This window comes from Nelumbo lutea, chromosome 6, assembly GCF_056320005.1.
Source record: "Nelumbo lutea isolate HS-2025 chromosome 6, American lotus-T2T, whole genome shotgun sequence".
NCBI classification, from domain to species: Eukaryota; Viridiplantae; Streptophyta; class Magnoliopsida; order Proteales; family Nelumbonaceae; genus Nelumbo; species Nelumbo lutea.
In genome coordinates this window covers 47367220-47386493 of record NC_142689.1, presented here as the reverse complement: position 1 = coordinate 47386493, position 19274 = coordinate 47367220, and positions in this window count along the sequence as shown.

Genomic DNA, 19274 nt, shown 5'->3' with positions numbered 1-19274 from the left:
TTGGGGTCAGGTTCGTATAGTGTGATTTGTCTCCCTTTATTACAGAGGAGATGCCGAGACTATGAAGAAAAGCATATAAATGAGGACATTTCTGAGGAAGGGAATCTCGATTCTTTATTTGTTACTAGATAGACCCTTTGGGGTTTCACCATGTGTCAAATAAGATCCTTTAAGAACAAGGTTTCATTTTCTTTGAGGATCTTCACACAATACATGTTGGCTATTTCCCTTCGGGTTTTCCTGTGGCCACTTGTTAGAGGTGGGGTTCCTGAATAGTTGATGTGTCTAGACAGCTTAACAGTCGCCTCGGAACGAGTCATCGCAGCTCATTGAGATCAATAGGGAAATGAACTATAACTTTTGTGGGTAATGGATGATGTTTTAGACTCATTGCAGGTGCGAGCAACTTATATTTGTTTCCAAGGTTCAAAGTATTGACACGTATTAGCCTGTATCGGCCGATATGTATCGTTTCGAGATCCCTTCGATACGCCCTTACAGTCGGTGTATCGGAGGTCTGACCGGTTCAGGGGGTGGAATCTTAAACCAGCCCCCTTGAACCGGTTTTGAAAAAAAAAAGTAGTATCGATATCGCCCGATATGCCCCTATTGGTGTATTGGGCATATCAGTCATCGATTTTTTGAACCTTGATTCAGGGTTTGCTATGCCCCACACTGGTGTTCGTCACAAATGGGGTTTTTATCAATAAGCAAATTTTCGCTCCCTCTCTTGTCTTGTGATGTAGTTTTTGTAGATTTTGGAAGGAATACAAATAGAAATTTGTAGAGTGCAAAACCTTGGTAATCTTGGCCCCCAATTTGTGTTAAGTTTATTTTCAAATTTCACTATAGTCATTTGCGATTTGACGTTAAAAAGGGAAAGGTGGGTATGGGTTCCCCGTTCCCCTACTTCGTCTTCTTGTAATCAGGAATTCAGGATACAGAGTGCAGTTGATCTTAATCTTCTCCTTCTTCCATTTCTTTGGTTTCTTGTTTGGAGGTTTAGGTCTTGTAAATCAAATGGTGCCTCGCAAGCAAAAACGAGTCGAAGAGGTTTGCCCGTTTCTTACCTATGTTTTAGGAACCGAAGGAAAGGGATCTTGGTAAGGGTTTCTGGCCGCCTATAGGGAAAGATGACATGTATGATACCAATGAGGGAAATGAACTCTTGTGTCTTTATGGGTGCCAGAAGCGATCTGTTATTTCCCGGAACCTAAGGGTGATGTATGTACTGGAAATGGGTTCAACTATGATATAGAAAAGATATGATATCCGAAAAACAACTGACCAATAAATCAGAATTATAAATATAATAGGGAACATGGTGTTATTTATCAAAATTCATGGGCGGGTTTTGATTGGTCAAAACTCTTTCTATACTCGTCTTTTCTGTATCATAGGTTTTCCCATTAGAAATAGGTTCTTTCACTGCACCGATCTATTGATATTGGTTGATTGCTACATGCATCTGCCTAGCGGCGAGGGTGTGGACTTTATGGAGCGGAGCCTTTATTGGCTCACAAGTGCTGTCAAGACACACGTTCAAGGTTCTTTTGGTGAATTTGGCATTTTAGTAGAGGATGTCGCTGCGCTATTAGCTCTACCCCCTGTTGAGGCCGTTTTGCCCTCACATATGTGGTATTGGGATTCAACCCCTAGTGAGTTTTCTAGTGTCTATGAGGTTTTGATGGAAGAGCTGAAGATTGGATGCTACGACCGCTCGGGGGAAGATGTGGGTTAAGTATTGGTTAGTGTAGGAGCCATTTGGAAGTTATGGTCCTGAATGCCGATAACCAATGTCATTTGGCCGCTTTTATTTTGTATATTGTTTAACGGTTCTTCTTTCCTGGCAGTCTTGACTACAGTATTGGGGCGTCACTAATTCCTCTCGCTGTATTGTATTAGCTCCCATTGGCCATTTGGCTTCAATGTTTTTGGGATACCCATATGATCAAATGGACAACGCTGTGCATCAGGTAATAGATCTGAGTTGTACCCAAAGGACTTGTTATGTCTTCACATTGTTTTTATGTACCCATATGATCAAATGGCCTCAATGTTATTTGGTGTTGATCAATTGGAGTGTAGAATATTAGATGTTGATGCTTTCACTCGTTGTCCTTACGTAGAGGGTGTGGTGCACGCTATGCCATTCTGTATTGGAGTGAACGTGGAGGAAGGTGGTGACTAACGGTGTGCTGTTGGTATCGATAATCCGGTGGAAAGTAGGGGTATTCATAAAAAACCGAAAAACCTAACTGAATGGAGAAAATTGAACTAGAATCAGTTTGATTTTGGTTTGGTATTTTTGAAAAAAACAGAAGAACTGGTTTGACTTTCTTAAAAAATACCACTGGTTAATTCAACCAACTGCTATATATATATCACATATTTTTTATATATTATATATTTTTATAATATTTATAATATATTATATATCATTTATTATTTATAATATAATATTATACATATATTTATATAATATATATTATAAATATAAAAATAAAAAAACTGGTAAAACCGATTTAATTTGAAAAATTATTTATAATTTAGTTAACTGAACCGTGAACACCCCTAATGATAGGGGCTGTATGCCTTATTTTATGGATTGGGGTAATATATTATTTGGACGAAGTGGTGCGCAGGTTTCTTTCAGGCACATCATTGCTGAGCCTACGGTGCAAGGGCCAGTGGAATCGGTGGAATCTTAATCTGGCGCACAACCGACATCACCACGAGCTCCAGAGTCTGATACACCCATCCCCGGGTAACAGAGATACAGCCGGAGGCATTAGAAACAAGACTAGAGTTGAAAGTGAGGCCAGACGTGCAAACATTGCCCGATGGTGCCCAAGAGCCTATGGTTGTCTTACCTGTGCCTGATAAGCGCTTAAAGAAAGTTGTTTCTCGACCCTGAGATAAGGGTGTTAAGGACTCCAGATTGGTACTGCTTATAATCTGTGAAATCGTTTTTGTTTTCTGTTTCAGTTTATTTTATTTTATTTATTTTTGGTGATGCACGATACAATAACTAGTTTATCTTTATTCACACTTGTAGAGGCAAGTTAATCATGGGGACAGTCCACTGGAGTTCAGCAATTTCATTGGTCCTGCCCGATGGATAGCCCGGTCTACAAGAGGTTGTTAGGCAATGTATGCCTTTAGATACAATGACACTGATGTACATAAGCATCTTATATATATTTATTAAAGAAGGGATAGGGTGGTTTTCCCTTTCGCCAAATGGCAGCCCTTTAATATATATATATATATATATATATATATATATATATATATATATGCCACTGGTTTTGGTTGATGGTTTCATAGTCTGGTTTGAATGAATGGCCTATTACGAAATCATTTTGGCCACTGGTTTTTGGGTCAATGATTTGATAATCCAGTTCGAACGGATGACCCGTTTTGACAAAAAAAATTACAGGAAAAAAATCGTGTGAGGTCCATTAAGCAGTATCATACACGTTATGCCATTTGAGTGTGTGGCTCATACGACCCGAAATGGAACCGTTCTGGTCACCAGTTTTTGGGTTGACGGTTCGACTATCCAGTTCGAACGGATGAAATGGCCCGTTTTGACAACAAAAATTAAAAATAAAAAAATAAAAAATGGCAAAAAACCATTGAACGGGTCAATGGGTCAATGGTTTGACAGCTCAGGTTAATGGGTCATTGTCCAATTCAATGGTTTTTGGCCATGGATCGGGATTGGGGTAAAATGGAACTGGACGGTTCCCAATTAAAAAAATAAAAAAAATGGCAGTTCGATCGTCTGGTTTGACGGATGACCCGTTCTGACAACAAAAATTATAGGCAATATATTGAGTGTGTAAGGTCCATTAAGTAGTACCATACATGTTATGTCATTCGAGCGTGTGATTCATACGATTAAAAAATGGAACTATTCTGGCCACTTGTTTTCGGGTCAACGGTTTGATCGTTCGGTTTGAACGTATGACCCATTATTACAACAAAAATTAAAAAATAAAAAAGACCAAAAACCATTAAATGGGCCAACAGGTCGATGGTTCAATTGCCCGAGTCAATGAGTCGTTGACCGATTCAACGGTTTTTGGCCAGGGATCAGGATTGGAATAAAAGAGAACTGGTTGCCTGGACAGTTCCCAATTAAAAAAGTATAAACCGTCAAAAACCATTGGATGGGTCAATGGGCCGATAGTTCGACCACCCGGGTCAATGGGTCGTTGGTCGATTCAACGGTTTTTGGCCAGGGACCGGGATTGGGGTAAAATGGAACTGGTTGCCTGGATGGTTCCATTCGGGTCCACGATGGCTCGAAAACCATGGTTTTTTGTGCTTTTGGATTTTCACTATTCAAAGGTTTCTTCTATTGTTGGTTTTATTAGAGCGTGTGCGGTATGTAGTTTTTTTTTTTCATTTTCTATTTTTTTTCTGTGTTTGGTCTTCTTCTTCAAGATCCTCCAAAACGGTCTAGGGTTTACCACCATTTTATTTCTTCCCTTTTATTTTTTCTTTGGGTTTTCTTGTGCATTGTTTTTATATTTTTTTTATATATATTTATTTATTTTTTCTTACAAGACAATCTGCTTTGTCTCTTTCTTTGATTGCATGTATGTTTAGCTCTATTTCAAAGCAGAACCTTGAACTCAATTTTCTGATTTTTTTCCTTGGGTTTTCCAGTTTGATGGATTTACCACCAATTTTTTTCTGTGTTTAAGGTCACTTTGGATTTATCTTTCAAGGTTTGGAATCCCTTGCAATGTCCACCCTTCCCATAACTATGACTACAAAGTTATTTTGTCTAATTATCAACATCTAGAAAAAATGACCCAGAAAGGAACCGTTTTGGCCACCGGTTTCTAGGTCAACGGTTTGACCAATCGGTTTGAACAGATGGCCCGTTCTAATAACATAAAGTAAAAAATAAAAAATGGCCAAAAATCATTGAGTGGGTCGATCGCCCGGGTCAATAGATCGTTGACTTATTCAATGATTTTTGGCTAGGGACCAGGTTTGGGGTAAAACAAAACTGGTTGCCTGGACGGTTCTCAGGTCGAATAGTCCTACTGTTTGGGTCAACTGGGACTTCTAGATGTGAAACAAAGGACAACTATGAAGTAGAACTCAGAACTATCATTGTATGATCGTGTATTAATTCTTATATATGAGATGCTTTGCTGAAACAATATTTAAAAAACAAGAACATGATGATCTCTTTTAAGTCTTTACATGAGTTTCAAGACTTGGGTACTTATAATTGCAAGTTTCTTATTAAAAAGTCATTGTCTTTTTTAATATAGAAAATAACAATGTTGCAATTCTAGCCCCTGTGAAGTAGGGTCTCCTCCGCTAGTTTATTTGTAAATGAATAAAGTAGATTGTTGTTTCATGTTTATATTTGTATATTTTCTATGTATTAACCCTTAAACTGGACACTTATGGGACTTGTGTTAGTTTATAATGTTTTCATCCATTGAATAGACTTGGAGAGTTTATCCAAACAAGGCTAACACTGGTGTTGCCAAATAGCTGGAGCAACTTGTCTTATTTACTAAGGTTAGGCCCAAAACACAAATAATGGATGTTTGGAATAAACTAAACCCATACTAATTTCCAATTATGCCCTGGACCTTGGAGAGATGGGTAAAACAAAAAAGTTGCACATGACCTCAGACTTGATTATGATACTACATTAAGTAGTGAATCGGGTTGCCTTTGATATGCCAACTAATGAGATCCATCAATTGTCAAATATCTGGGCATATTAGGACAATTTGGGAAATTACTTGAGTGGGTGATCATGGTGATAGGATCGACCCCATTGTCGGACAAAGTGAATATCAAGGTTTACACTTTCTCTAATGGAAACTTAAACTATCGGTAATGAATTTTTACATGTGTTTAAAATCTGGTTTTGCAAAATATATTTACATATTATATTATTATTATTTTATGGAAAGGTTTGCAAAAGGTTTTAATCCCTAGATCCATCCAAGCAGAGAGTGTGACACTACACCTTGTAGCCAGCGCAGAGGTCCTTCCCTATCGAGTAGTGTACTGATGATAATGGGCCCAAAGGTTAAGTGTAAGAGACCATTACAGGGATGATTACCTGATGGGCTTTATCTAGAATAAGTCAATTATCCTTGGGTCTTATAGGTTGGCTGAATCTAAGGATCACTTAAGTATAAATTTGGGCCTAAATTGAGCCCATGCTGATTGGCTTAGGGATTTACTGCCCTAAGTAGTGAATTCGACCAAATTTCTTTCAGAGGTGGGGCTAAACCCTCATAGACTTGTGTGAGACTTTTTTGGGGTCCCACACCATACAATATCAGGCCAAAAGTGGCCATGCAATACTTAGTGCCGTGATCCTTTAAGAGAAATTGGCCTAAAGCCCATTACTAATATGATTAGTTAATTCATTGCATTACAACTTAAATTGTCATGTGATTTGGGTCAAAACTAGGTATGGAGAACTTATCCTCTTAAGTGGATAATGTTTATCAATTAAGAAAAGAAAAATTCTAATGCAAATAAGATTTACATCATCTCCTAATCATATTAGGAGTTTGCTCCATATAGAGATAAAGAAAGAAGTGGGGGAACTAATCTTGGACTCTCTCTTTCCACATTCTTGCTCTCTCTTCTTCTCTATTATCTCTCAAGAAACCCATCATGATCTAGCCTTTCCAAGAACTGATTTCTATCAGTTTTATTCTATGTTTTTGCAAGAAAAACATTGAAGAAACTCAGGCTCACTCATCCCACTTGATCCAAGCTAGTTGAATAATTGATTTGTTGAAATCAAAGTTGCTGAATCAGTTTCTCTTGTACACTGTGCCATCTATAGTTGGAGGCCAATTTTGGGACTGATATTGGGCATGACTTCTACCTTGGGAGATAGAATTTGTGGTCTCCATATCATGTATATTTCCTTTTCAATTTGGTTTTAAATCCTGTCCAGTTCAGTGCAAGATCAATCCTGAAAATTCAGTTTTCAAATTTATCAAGAAATCAGTTCCCGAAAAGGTTAAATATTTTTTTGAAAATTTTCCCAGCCATCTATCTTGGTTTAGCCATCCATATGATGGATTCTAAACCCTTCTAACAGTGGTATCAGTGAAAGAATGGTAGGATCCATCTAATGGACGCCATAAAGGTTGCGGAATGGGTGGGCGAATTTCAAAAATTTCCTACCTTCTCTCAATTGGGAATCATATTCCCTAAATTTAGAATACAATATTCAAGGATCCTACTTGAACCATAATCAAACCAGATCTGTACCAAAAGATAAATGGGAGGAATATACTTGATCCGGAGAAGCAGTATCTCCCAAAGTTGGTGTTCACGCCCAAAGAATGCTCCAAGATCCGTTCCTGCTGAAGATGATACAGCTGTGAATGGAACAGAACCAGTAGGGTGCGTCCTACACACTGGATCCTTCACAAGAATCCTCTGGAAGTATTAAACACTGAATCTTTTCCAGTCTTTCTTGCAAGACTGATGTCAAGAACAGATTTCTTGACTTTCTTTTCTGCAAAGATCTAATCTTGCAATGGCAGATGGCAGCGGCAGGAGGAGATCTCCAGAACGAAAAAGGATGAACTGCCTTTTTTTTTCTTTTTCTGGAGAGTATGAGATCTGATCTGAATTCGCAGGAACCTTTCTTGCGATTTTTCTTGGTTCTAAATCTCCTCCTTTCTTCTTGATTAAGAAACCTCCTTATTAGGAGTTATCCCAATCCAAATCAGTATTTGGATAGGGGATAATCTTAATCCTTTCTGCAGATAGAGTTAGCTTACTCCTGATCTTATCAGGAGGTTACCAGATTCAAATCTAATTTGAATTTGGTCTCTAAGAGTGGATAAGGCTAAAGGCCCAATCCTTTTACTAACTTTAACCTCAAATTCGCCCCAAGGATGGGTGATCATATCAGCCCACCTCAAAATGGGCTTCTGGCCCATTAAGTGTTCAGTGTCTAATTACTTTCCAATCTGCTGCCCAGTTGGGCTTCTTTGTATGGCGTGGGACCCAAGCATTGATCTACACACCAGCCACATGGGTTCGACCCAGCCTTTAATACAAGGCCCAGCCAAATTCACTGAAAAACTCAATGAACCCGTTGAGTCCATCATATGGACCCTATGGGCCCAACACTTACATTAAGTGGTCCCTGGGCCAAGCCATCTTATAAAAACCCAGAGACTGTGGGCAGATGCAAGATTAGCCCATCAGGTATTATCCTCAATGGTCTTACACTTAACCTCTCAGCCCTTAATGATCAAGCACTGCCCGACAAGAGAGGACCTCTCCCTCGGCTACAAGGAACAGTGCCACACTCTCCTCTCACATGGATCCCGAGAATTAAAACCATTTGCAAACAATTCGAAACCGTACATATATATATAAATATATTAATTTTGCAAAACAAAATTCCAACGATTGAAATCAATTGCCGGCAGTTTGGTTTCCATCAGAGAGAGTGCATTCCCGATCATTATCCTTTGTCCGAAAAAGTGGCTGATTCTGTCACTATGATCACCCACTCAGATGAATTCTCAAACTGCCCCAACATACCCAGGTTTTGATCCCCGCTAAGGATCTCACTGAATGGCATATCAAAGGCAGCCTGATCCAACACCTAGTGAAATGTCATAATCGAGTCTAGGGGTCAGGTGTAACTTTCCAGTTTTGCCCATCTATCTCCAAGGTCCAGGGAAATACTGGAAATCTGGTCCGGTTCAAGGATTCAAGTAATCCCATACTGCATGTGCCTCGGGTCTTACCCTGATGGCTGAGACAGGCCATCCCAACACTTGGTGGCACACCAGCATCAGCCTTGGCAGGATAAATCTCCCCAGACTTATCCAACGGCTGTGAACATTTAAAACTAACATGAGTCTCTATAAATGTCCAGTTTTAGGGTTTTACACAGAATTAAACCAAACAACATGAACCAAACATGCACTTTATTTATTTCCACTAAATAACAAAAGTACATCAAATCAGATTGAAGCTAAGGGCACACAAAACTGTCTAACAGCTCCCACTTGCACTTAAGTCCAATCTGGTACAAGCCGGAGTCCCATACTTTCCACGTGTTTCTCAAACACCTTCTGTGTCAATGGCTTAGTCAATGGGTCTGCCACATTATCCGCTGATGCTACCTTCTGAATTAGGACGTCCCCTCTACCAACGATCTCCCGCAGTACATGGTACTTTCTCTCGACTTTGAGTGAGCCCGAGGCTCTTTAGCCTGGGTGATCGCTCCATTGTTGTCACACAACAACGGGATGGGAGATGTGCTGGTTGGAATCGCTCCCAATTCGTGTATGAACTTCTTCATCCACACGGCTTCCTTGGCAGCTTCACTTGCGGCAATGTACTCGGCCTCGGTTGTGTAGTCTGCAGTGGACCCCTGTTTGCTGCTTTTCCAGCAAACAGCACACGATCCTATCGTGAAAACATACCCAGATGTAGACTTTCTATCATCTGAATCCGACTGGAAATCGGCATCGGTATACCCTAGAACTTGCAGTGAACTATCATCGAATACCAGACAAAACTCTTTTGTCCTTCGAAGGTATTTGAGTATGTTCTTTACAGCAGTCCAATGCTCCTGCCCTGGGTTTGCCTGGAATCTGCTTACCACACTCACCGCCTGAGCAATGTCAGGGCGAGTGCACAGCATGGCATACATGATGCTCCCTACGGCTGAGGCATAGGGAACGTCTCTCATGCTCTCAATCTCCTCAGAAGTCTTGGGAGACATCTTCTTGGAGAGAGTGACTCCGTGCCTGAAAGGAACGTTTCCTTTCTTGGAGTTCTCCATGCTGTACCTCTTGACAATTTTGTCAATATAAGCAGCCTGGGATAATCCAATTATCCGCTTCGATCTATCTCTATAGAGTCGAAGACCCAGTATGTATGAAGCTTCTCCAAGATCTTTCATGGAGAACTGCTGTGATGGCCATACCTTGACCGAAGTCAACATTCCTACATCATTCCCAATGAGTAGGATATCGTCCACGTACAACACCAAAAAGGTGATCTTATCCCCACTGGACTTCCTATAAACACAGGGCTCATCCAGATTCTGCTCAAAGTCAAACGTTTTGACTGCAGAATCAAAACGGATGTTCCAACTCCTAGAAGCCTGCTTAAGTCCATATATGGATGTATTAACTTTACATACCATGTGTTCCTGACCAGCAGCAATGAAGCCTTGCGGCTGCTGTCTCCATTCAGGAACACGGTTTTGACATCCATTTGCCAAATCTCATAGTCATGGTACGCTGCTACAGCTAGCAGGATCCTAATGAATTTAAGCATGGCCACGGGCGAAAAAGTTTCCTCATAGTCGATGCCTTCTTTCTGAGTATACCCTTTTGCCACCAAGCGAGCTTTAAAGGTCTCAATCCTGCCATCGGGGCCCTTCTTCCTCTTGTAGATCCATTTGCAACCAATTGCTTTTACCCCGGGGGGCGGATCCACTAGAGTCCAGACTCCATTGGTCTCCATTGAGTCCATTTCAGCTCTCATGGCCTCCACCCACTTCTGGGAGTCTATGTCTAACATAGCTTCCGCGTAAGTCACTGGATCCTCTTCACTAGTCAAGGTTTCCACCAGGTAACTATCTTGGTCATAACCATATCGGACTGGTGGTCTGGATACCTGGGTGGTTCTTCTAGGTTGGTAATTACCTGGAATTTGTGGGACATCTCCCACAGCTCCTGAGCTCTCCTCATCAAGAACTATTTCCTGACGATGGGTGTCCAGGATGTAATCGGATTCTAAGAACTGGGCGTTTCGACTGCAGAACACTTTCTGCTCACTCGGGTCATAGAATAGATAACCCACCGAATCCTTTGGGTACCTATAAACAGGCAACAACTGGTTTTAGATTCCAACTTGTCCGAACTTGTTCTTTTAACGTGTGCAGGACAACCCCAAATCCTCAAGTGTCTTACACTTGGCTTCCTTCCGGTCCAAAGTTCATATGGAGTTTTCGGAACTGATTTGGTTGGAACCCGATTCAGCACGTAGATAGCAGTCTCTAATGCGTATCCCCAAAAGGATGTGGGTAATTGTGAGCATACGAGAAGTGACCGGACCATGTCTAACAAGGTCCTATTCCTCCTCTCTGAGACCCCGTTGAGTTGAGGTGTAGCAGGAGGAGCTAATTGTGACACTATCCCATTGGCCTTTAAGTAGTCCCTGAATTCGTCAGAGAGATACTCGCCACCTCGATCTGATCGAAGGGCCTTAATTTCTCTCCCTAACTGTTTCTCGACTTCCTGTCTGAACTCTCTGAACTTTTCAAATGATTCAGACTTATGTCTCATTAGGTACACGTAACCATATCGTGAAAAATCATCTGTAATGGTGATGAAGTACACGTGTTGATTCCATGTCCTAACACTCAGGGGACCACATACATCAGTATGTATTAGGTCAAGTGTGCCTTCAGATCTTTCAGGCTTACCGTCAAATGGCCGCTTAGACATCTTACCTTGAAGGCAAGGTTCACAAGTGGGAAGATTTTCTACAGTTAGAAAATCCAAAGGACCATCCTTTACCAACCTTGTGATTCGGTCAATACCGATATGGCCAAGTCGGTAATGCCAGAGGCACGTGGGACTTACTGTATCACGATTCCTTTTCTTGGGATTTTCGACCGACGTAGTTTCGGTTAAGTTAGTTTCCAGAGAAGGATGTAGAACATAGAGACCGTTCTCTTGTTCCCCGCATGCGATGAATTTATTATTCCGTTTAACAGTAATCACATTACTAAACTAAACAGTATATCCATCAGCACACAGTTTTGAAACAGAAATTAAATTTCTTCTCAAGTTCTGTACATAAAGACAATCTTTAAGTACAAGTATTCCTTCTTTAAAAACTAATTCTACGGTTCCTATTGCCGCTGCTGCAACACTTGCAGTTGTTCCCAAGAATAATGTCACTTCACCTTCACTCAACCTTCTGCTAACTTTGAACCCCTACAGTGAGTTACACGCATGAGTTGAAGCCCCGGAGTCAACACACCAGGACACAGAAGTAACTAACATGTTAGTTTCTATGACACAATTTTCGATGTTACCTTTCTTAGATTCCAGGTAGGCAGGACAATTCCTCTTCCAGTGGCCGGTCTGCTTGCAGAAGTGACAGACATCAGATGCCTTGTTCTTCTTCTGCTTCTTAGGATTTGTAGCCTTCTTCTGAGGCTTCTTTGCCTTTCTCTTTTTCTTGCCCGATTTGTTAGCTTTAGCAAGCATAACTACAGGCTCATCCTTCTTGAGTAGATCCTCGACTCTCTGCAACATATTGCTGAGTTCTTGGACGCTGACATTCAGCTTATTCATATTGTAGTTCATTGTGAGCGCATTGAAGGAAGAGGGCAAAGAATTGAGAATGGCATCCACTTGCGTGCCAAGATCTAGCCCGGATCCAAGAGCTTCAAGTTCGTTAATGTAACCCATCATCCGAAGACAATGGTCATGAACTTTCTGCCCTTTGGTCATCTGCGCGGTCATGAACAATTTCAGGACCTTCTGTCGAGTAGAACGGTTCTGCTCTTCATACATTGTTCTTAGACTGTCCAATATGTCCTTGGCTAGTTCGATCTGATCGAACTACCTCTGTATTGAGTTGTCTAATGAGGCAACGACAAAGCAGCGGGCTAGGGAGTTCTTATCCTCCCACTCTTGGTAGTCCCTCCTACGGGCCTCAGAAGCCCTATCACCCGGACGTTCCGGTGCAGGATTTTTCACCACCTTGTCTAACTTTTCGGAAGTTAGGACCAGCATAAGATTTTTGTACCAGTCGGCATAGTTTGGGCCCTTAAGCTTGTTATCGTTTAGAAGCTTTACAAATTGACCGTTTGCCATTTTCTGATAAAATAGCAAAATCATTAGTCCACAACCTTAGTTTGATTCATGTTACCTACATAGATATGGCTTTTAATCTATGTTCCATTCCCATTTGTTCATCTCTGAGATTTCCCTCCTTTCTTAGTGACGGAGACGACGAAATGTCTCTAGAAATGTGGGAAATCACATGGGGTGCGTGAAGCCAACTGTTTCAGCTGCATAACCTCACCACCTTTCTGTGACGGATCATATCCACTCATCAAATGAGTTTCCCTTTGGCCTCTGTCAGACAAGGTTCAGAGCCGTTTTCAGGTAAACCTTTCTGTCCAGTGAGTGCTTACCCATCATATTCAGGTTACGCCAAGGTACCGTGAGAGAGTTCCCATTTTCTGGTGAAGCCCCTCCCACATCGGTCTATGACGCCCCTATCATCTTATGAAACACTCTAATAGATCCAACAGCAAATGGATAGCCCAATTTTATGGTGCGTTTCCTCATTACTGAAGGACCCATCATTGTGCTAATGACGGAAGGCCTTTAGAGAGTCCATCACATGGGTTTCCCTATCACAAGCATTCATATTTGCTGGAGGGAACAAAAATGCCCTAGTTTTAATTTAGGTCAAACCAGAGTGGCTCCCACTGACTTTCATAAAGTCAGATTTCTGGTGGGCCTTAATTGGCTAGGGGTTCCGTACGCATCCCTTTTTCAGGGTTGTGGGGCCCACCAAGCAAAGAGGGGTCATCCAATGACCTTGAAGGACACTATGGCAATGATGTGCATTCATCCATGGTGTGCGCAAGAGTCACTAACAAGTCTTCATGGGCCAAGTACTTATGGCCCATGGTCGTAGCACATCAAACATCCAAGCATCACATGTAAAGGAGGAATTGATCCAATCAATTAACTGCTATAAAGCCCATTGAATAGCCCATTTAAAAACTAAGTCATTAACAATTAATGACTACTAGGTGTATGGGCTGAATCGCAGATAGCAGTTTGGCCCATACAGCTTATCTCACAGTAATGGGCCTTGTGCAGTTTTAACCCTTTAAAACTGGGCTTTACAGGTGGGCCAAATTAATCATTGTAATTGAACATCAGATTTGGAACAGGAAGTGTGAGAAATACAGACTGAAAAACAGTCCCTATCGAACCCCAGATTCGGTCCAAACAGTTTTGGTCCAATCTAGTCCGAGAGGATCCAAAACTGATTTTCAATTCAAGAATTAATTCATGAAAGATCTGAAATTAATAATTTTGATTTCAAACAATCAAAAATCAAACTATGGACTGTTCGCACCACCTGCAAAACAGAGGTTAATCACAAGGGTTGCAGTTTCACAAACTGCAAATCGCAGAAAGCGATTTCTCCAGCTGCAAATCTCCAGCGCCGCCTTCTTCTTCCTTCTTCTTTAATCAAGAAAAAATAACAGAAATCCTATTTCTATTAATTACATTCTTGATCAAATCCTATACATTCAGTCTAAAATAAAAAAAAAATTATTTACAAACCGAATATAAATAAATAGAAAGAAAAAGGGTGCACAGACTATCTGCGCCAAATCTGCACTGTGATCTCCAGGTTCGAACAGTCCATTAAATCAAAATAAATGAAGAACAATTCTAAATAAATTTTGGATTTAATAAAATTAATTTCAGATCAATCGTCCTTAACAAGAAACAGTTTCTTGAAATAAAAAAAACAATCTGCGCAAATCCTGAAAGAACACCTTCTATCCATTTGCGCAGGGTCAGATCTGATTTTCTTTTAGTTCAAGATTCGAACCTGTGGCTCTGATACCACTGAAAGAATGGTAGGATCCATCTAATGGATGCCATAAAGGTTGCGGAATGGGTGGGCGAATTTCAAAAATTTCCTACCTTCTCTCAACTGGGAATCATATTCCCTAAATTTAGAATACAATATTCAAGGATCCTACTTGAACCATAATCAAACCAGATCTGTACCAAAAGATAAATGGGAGGAATATACCTGATCCGGAGAAGCAGTATCTCCCAAAATTGGTGTTCACGCCCAAAGAATGCTCCAAGATCCGTTCCTGCTGAAGATGACACAGCTGTGAATGGAACAGAACTAGCAGGGTGCATCCTACACACTGGATCCCTCACAAGAATCCTCTAGAAGTATTAAACACTGAATCTTTTCCAGTCTTTCTTGCAAGACTGATGTCAAGAACAGATTTCTTGACTTTCTTTTCTGCAAAGATCTAATCTTGCAATGGCAGATGGCGGCGGCAGGAGGAGATCTCCAGAACGAAAAAGGCTGAACTGCCTTTTTTTTCTTTTTCTGGAGAGTATGAGATTTGATCTGAATTCGCAGGAACCTTTCTTGCGATTTTTCTTGGTTCTAAATCTCCTCCTTTCTTCTTGATTAAGAAACCTCCTTATTAGGAGTTATCCCAATCCAAATCAGTATTTGGATAGGGGATAATCTTAATCCTTTCTGCAGATAGAGTTAGCTTACTCCTGATCTTATAAGGAGGTTACCAGATTCAAATCTAATTTGAATTTGGTCTCTAAGAGTGGATAAGGCTAAAGGCCCAATCCTTTTACTAACTTTAACCTCAAATTCGCCCCAAGGATGGGTGATCATATCAGCCCACCTCAAAATGGGCTTCTGGCCCATTAAGTGTTCAATGTCTAATTACTTTCCAATCTGCTGCCCAGTTGGGTTTCTTTGTATGGCGTGGGACCCAAGCATTGATCTACACACCAGCAACATGGGTTCGGCCCAGCCTTTAATACAAGGCCCAGCCGAATTCACTGAAAAACTCAATGAACCCCTTGAGTCCATCATATGGACCCTATGGGCCCAACACTTACATTAAGTGGTCCCTGGGCGAAGCCATCTTATAAAAACCCAGGGACTGTGGGCAGATGCAAGATTAGCCCATCAGGTATTATCCTCAATGGTCTTACATTTAACCTCTCAGCCCTTAATGATCAAGCATTGCCCGACAAGAGAGGACCTCTCCCTCGGCTGCAAGGAACAGTGCCGCACTCTCCTCTCACATGGATCCCGGGAATTAAAACCATTTGCAAACAATTCGAAACCGTACATATATATATAAATATATTAATTTTGCAAAACAAAATTCCAATGATTGAAATCAACTATCGGCAGTTTGGTTTCCATCAGAGAGAGTGCATTCCCGATCATTACCCTTTGTCCGACAAAGTGGCTGATTTTGTCACTATGATCACCCACTCAGATGAATTCTCAAACTGCCCCAACATACCCAGGTTTTGATCCCCGCTAAGGATCTCACTGAATGGCATATCAAAGGCAGCCTGATCCAACACCTAGTGAAATGTCATAATCGAGTCTAGGGGTCAGGTGTAACTTTCCAGTTTTGCCCATCTATCTCCAAGGTCCAGGGCAATACTGGAAATCTGGTCCGGTTCAAGGATTCAAGTAATCCCATACTACATGTGCCTCGGGTCTTACCCTGATGGCTGAGACAGGCCATCCCAACACTTGGTGGCACACCAGCATCAGCCTTGGCAGGATAAATCTCCCCAGACTTATCCAACGGCTGTGAACATTTAAAACTAACACGAGTCTCTATAAATGTCCAGTTTTAGGGTTTTACACAGAATTAAACCAAACAACATGAACCAAACATGCACTTTATTTATTTCCACTAAATAACAAAAGTACATCAAATCAGATTGAAGCTAAGGGCATACAAAACAGTCTAACAATCAGAGCATTAGGTTTAGCTCTTGAACTGAACCAAATCAGATTTGAATGAAAGACCAAAGATGTAAGAATTAGTCTAGACGATTTGACCTAGTCAACGAAATCTCTGAGAGTTTGGTTCTCAAATTGGGGCAATGATCTGAAAATTAATCTTTATTTTTCTTGATAATATTTATAATTGTTCTATGTTGAATTCTTGAATTCTTGGGCTGGAAGTGTGATGGAGATTGAATTCTTTGATGGTTGCAATATTTATGCGCACCATGTGATTATTTCAATATTTGGTCTATAATTAATTTTTCATTTTATTTTTTAGAAAAATGTATTAGGCTTTTTTTTTATGTAATAATTAGAAATTAGTGTTTTTCTAATTTATTTACATCAGAGGACTCATTGCAGATCGTGGAGAAAGATGGAGAAGTAGATCGATGTGGAGATAGTAGTTTATTGTCTTCCTGCATTTGTCCGGATTAAATTCAAACTGTTGGGTATTTTTGAAATTTTACAAAATTTGAGGCCTCAAGGATCCAAGACCATAGGTACGTAGAGCCCAAAAATATAAATTCGATAACACCACCAAGATCATCCAAATCTAACACCGTTTACCCCTTCATCTTTAGACCCGAAACCAGAACCGATTCCAATCATCCAATCGGAGTCATTTTTACCTTGAACTTCATTTCACATCAAATCAAAAATCCAAAATATAGGTACGTAGAGCCCAAAAGTCCAAATCCAATGACACGAAGATCACCCAAATCCAACACCGTTTACCCCTTCATCCTAAGACTCGAAGTTGGAACTAATTCTAATAATTCAGTCGGGGTCATTTTGATTTTGAACCTCATCTCACATCAAATTAGAAATCTGAGACCATAGGTACATAGATCCAAAAAATCTAAACCCAACAATACCAAGATCACCCAAATCCAACACTATTTACCCCTTCATCTCAAGACACAAAACTGGAAACGATTTGATTGGAATCATTTTTATCCTGAACCATATCCAACATAAAATCTGAAATCCAAAATTGTGGATGGATAGAACTCAAAATTTTGAATCCAACGGTACCAAGATTGTCCAATTCCAACATCGTTAGCCCCTCCATCTTGAGACCAGAAGCTAGACTCGATATGGGCCTTTTCTTTGGAATTCTCTTCACTACAACTTCAAACATGGTGTATTTGGACACATGTTGTTAACCACTTCGGAATACTAGTTTTAATATTTATAATTTTTTTCCAATTCTCAAACAATTACAAACGCAATAAATGGTGAGAACGGGTCATATCTAAAGAGAAGCGAGGGAAAATCGTTATTTACTTAAATCTGGGAAAGAGAACACAATTGAGAGTTGTAGAAACATAGAATTTAATTAATTAAACTGAAATTCATTAAAATAAAATTCGAACAGTGCTAGAAGTGAAAAGTGAAAAAAAAATAATAGAAATAAATAAATAAAAGGAACGAAAAAAGTCTATAATCAGATTAGAGGTAGTAGTCTCTGGATCTCTCCTTTGACCCTCGAACTTCTCAAGCAAGGCCTTCTGTCTTACCTGGTCGAATTCTAGATATGCAGAAAATAAAACAAAAATCAAACTGAATGAAAGTAAATTGTGGAAAGGAAAAAAACAAAATTGGAAATGAAAGAACAAAAATTAAATCTAAGATAATGGTTGGGATCCGAATCCAGAGGTGGCAGTAGTGGCATAGGCGAACTACAAGCAAGAACCCCTCCTCTTGCCTAGGCATCCTCCTCTTCCTCTACCCTTGAACTTCTCAAGATTATCCTTCCGTCTTACCTGGGGGCAGAATCCAACCTCTCTTCAGGAGCCTTTGGGTCCTTTTTATAGAGAAGGGTGGATACTCCTGGGATTAGAGAGAAAGAGGGGACGACAACTGGGTTTTAGCAAAGATCTGGGTGCCCTAGGGTTTCTAATGAAGGGTTAGGATGGTTCTAAGGTGATCCTAAGGCTGAGAAGAAAAGGAAAGGGTGCCCAATATTATATAGGGGTGAGATTTGGGCGTCTAGAAATGGAGGGTGGAGATTAATGGATGAGATAGAAAATGGAATGGAGGGCTGAGATCTAATGACTAGGGGTTGAATGGTGAGGATTAGAAGTTAGGTGGTGCCCTAGGGTTAAAAAGTTGAAAAGAGAGTGCCCTAAAATGAATGGTAGAGATTAGAAGGGATGAAAGGTGGAGATTTAGCAGCTAGGAGCGGCTAGGGTTTGTTAAGGATGAAAAGAATGAGTTAGAAGGCGCCCTAGGGTTTGCTAATGAGAGGGGAGCATGCTAATACAGTAGGAGGGGCGCCATTCTGGGTTTAGCAGATAGGAGGCGCCCTCTTGTTCTCAGTTTTTCACAAAAATACCCCCTCTCTCAGCTAGACTTCACATTAGCTTCCCAAAAACTGCATTTCAGCCATGTAACTTCCCAATTTTCCACAGAAGTTGCACAAAGACTCTCAGAGGACACAATATTGAATTTAATTGGGAATATGACACATTTTGACTATTCTGAAGCTGAAAATACCCCTAAAAGGATGTCCTTAAGGCATCAAAATACAGAGTTATCAGAACCTAGGGCATCCCAAAACCAAACATTTCTCCCAACCAAGGTTCAAAATATCGATACATGTTTTTCTACCTTTTTAAATTTTTTTCAAA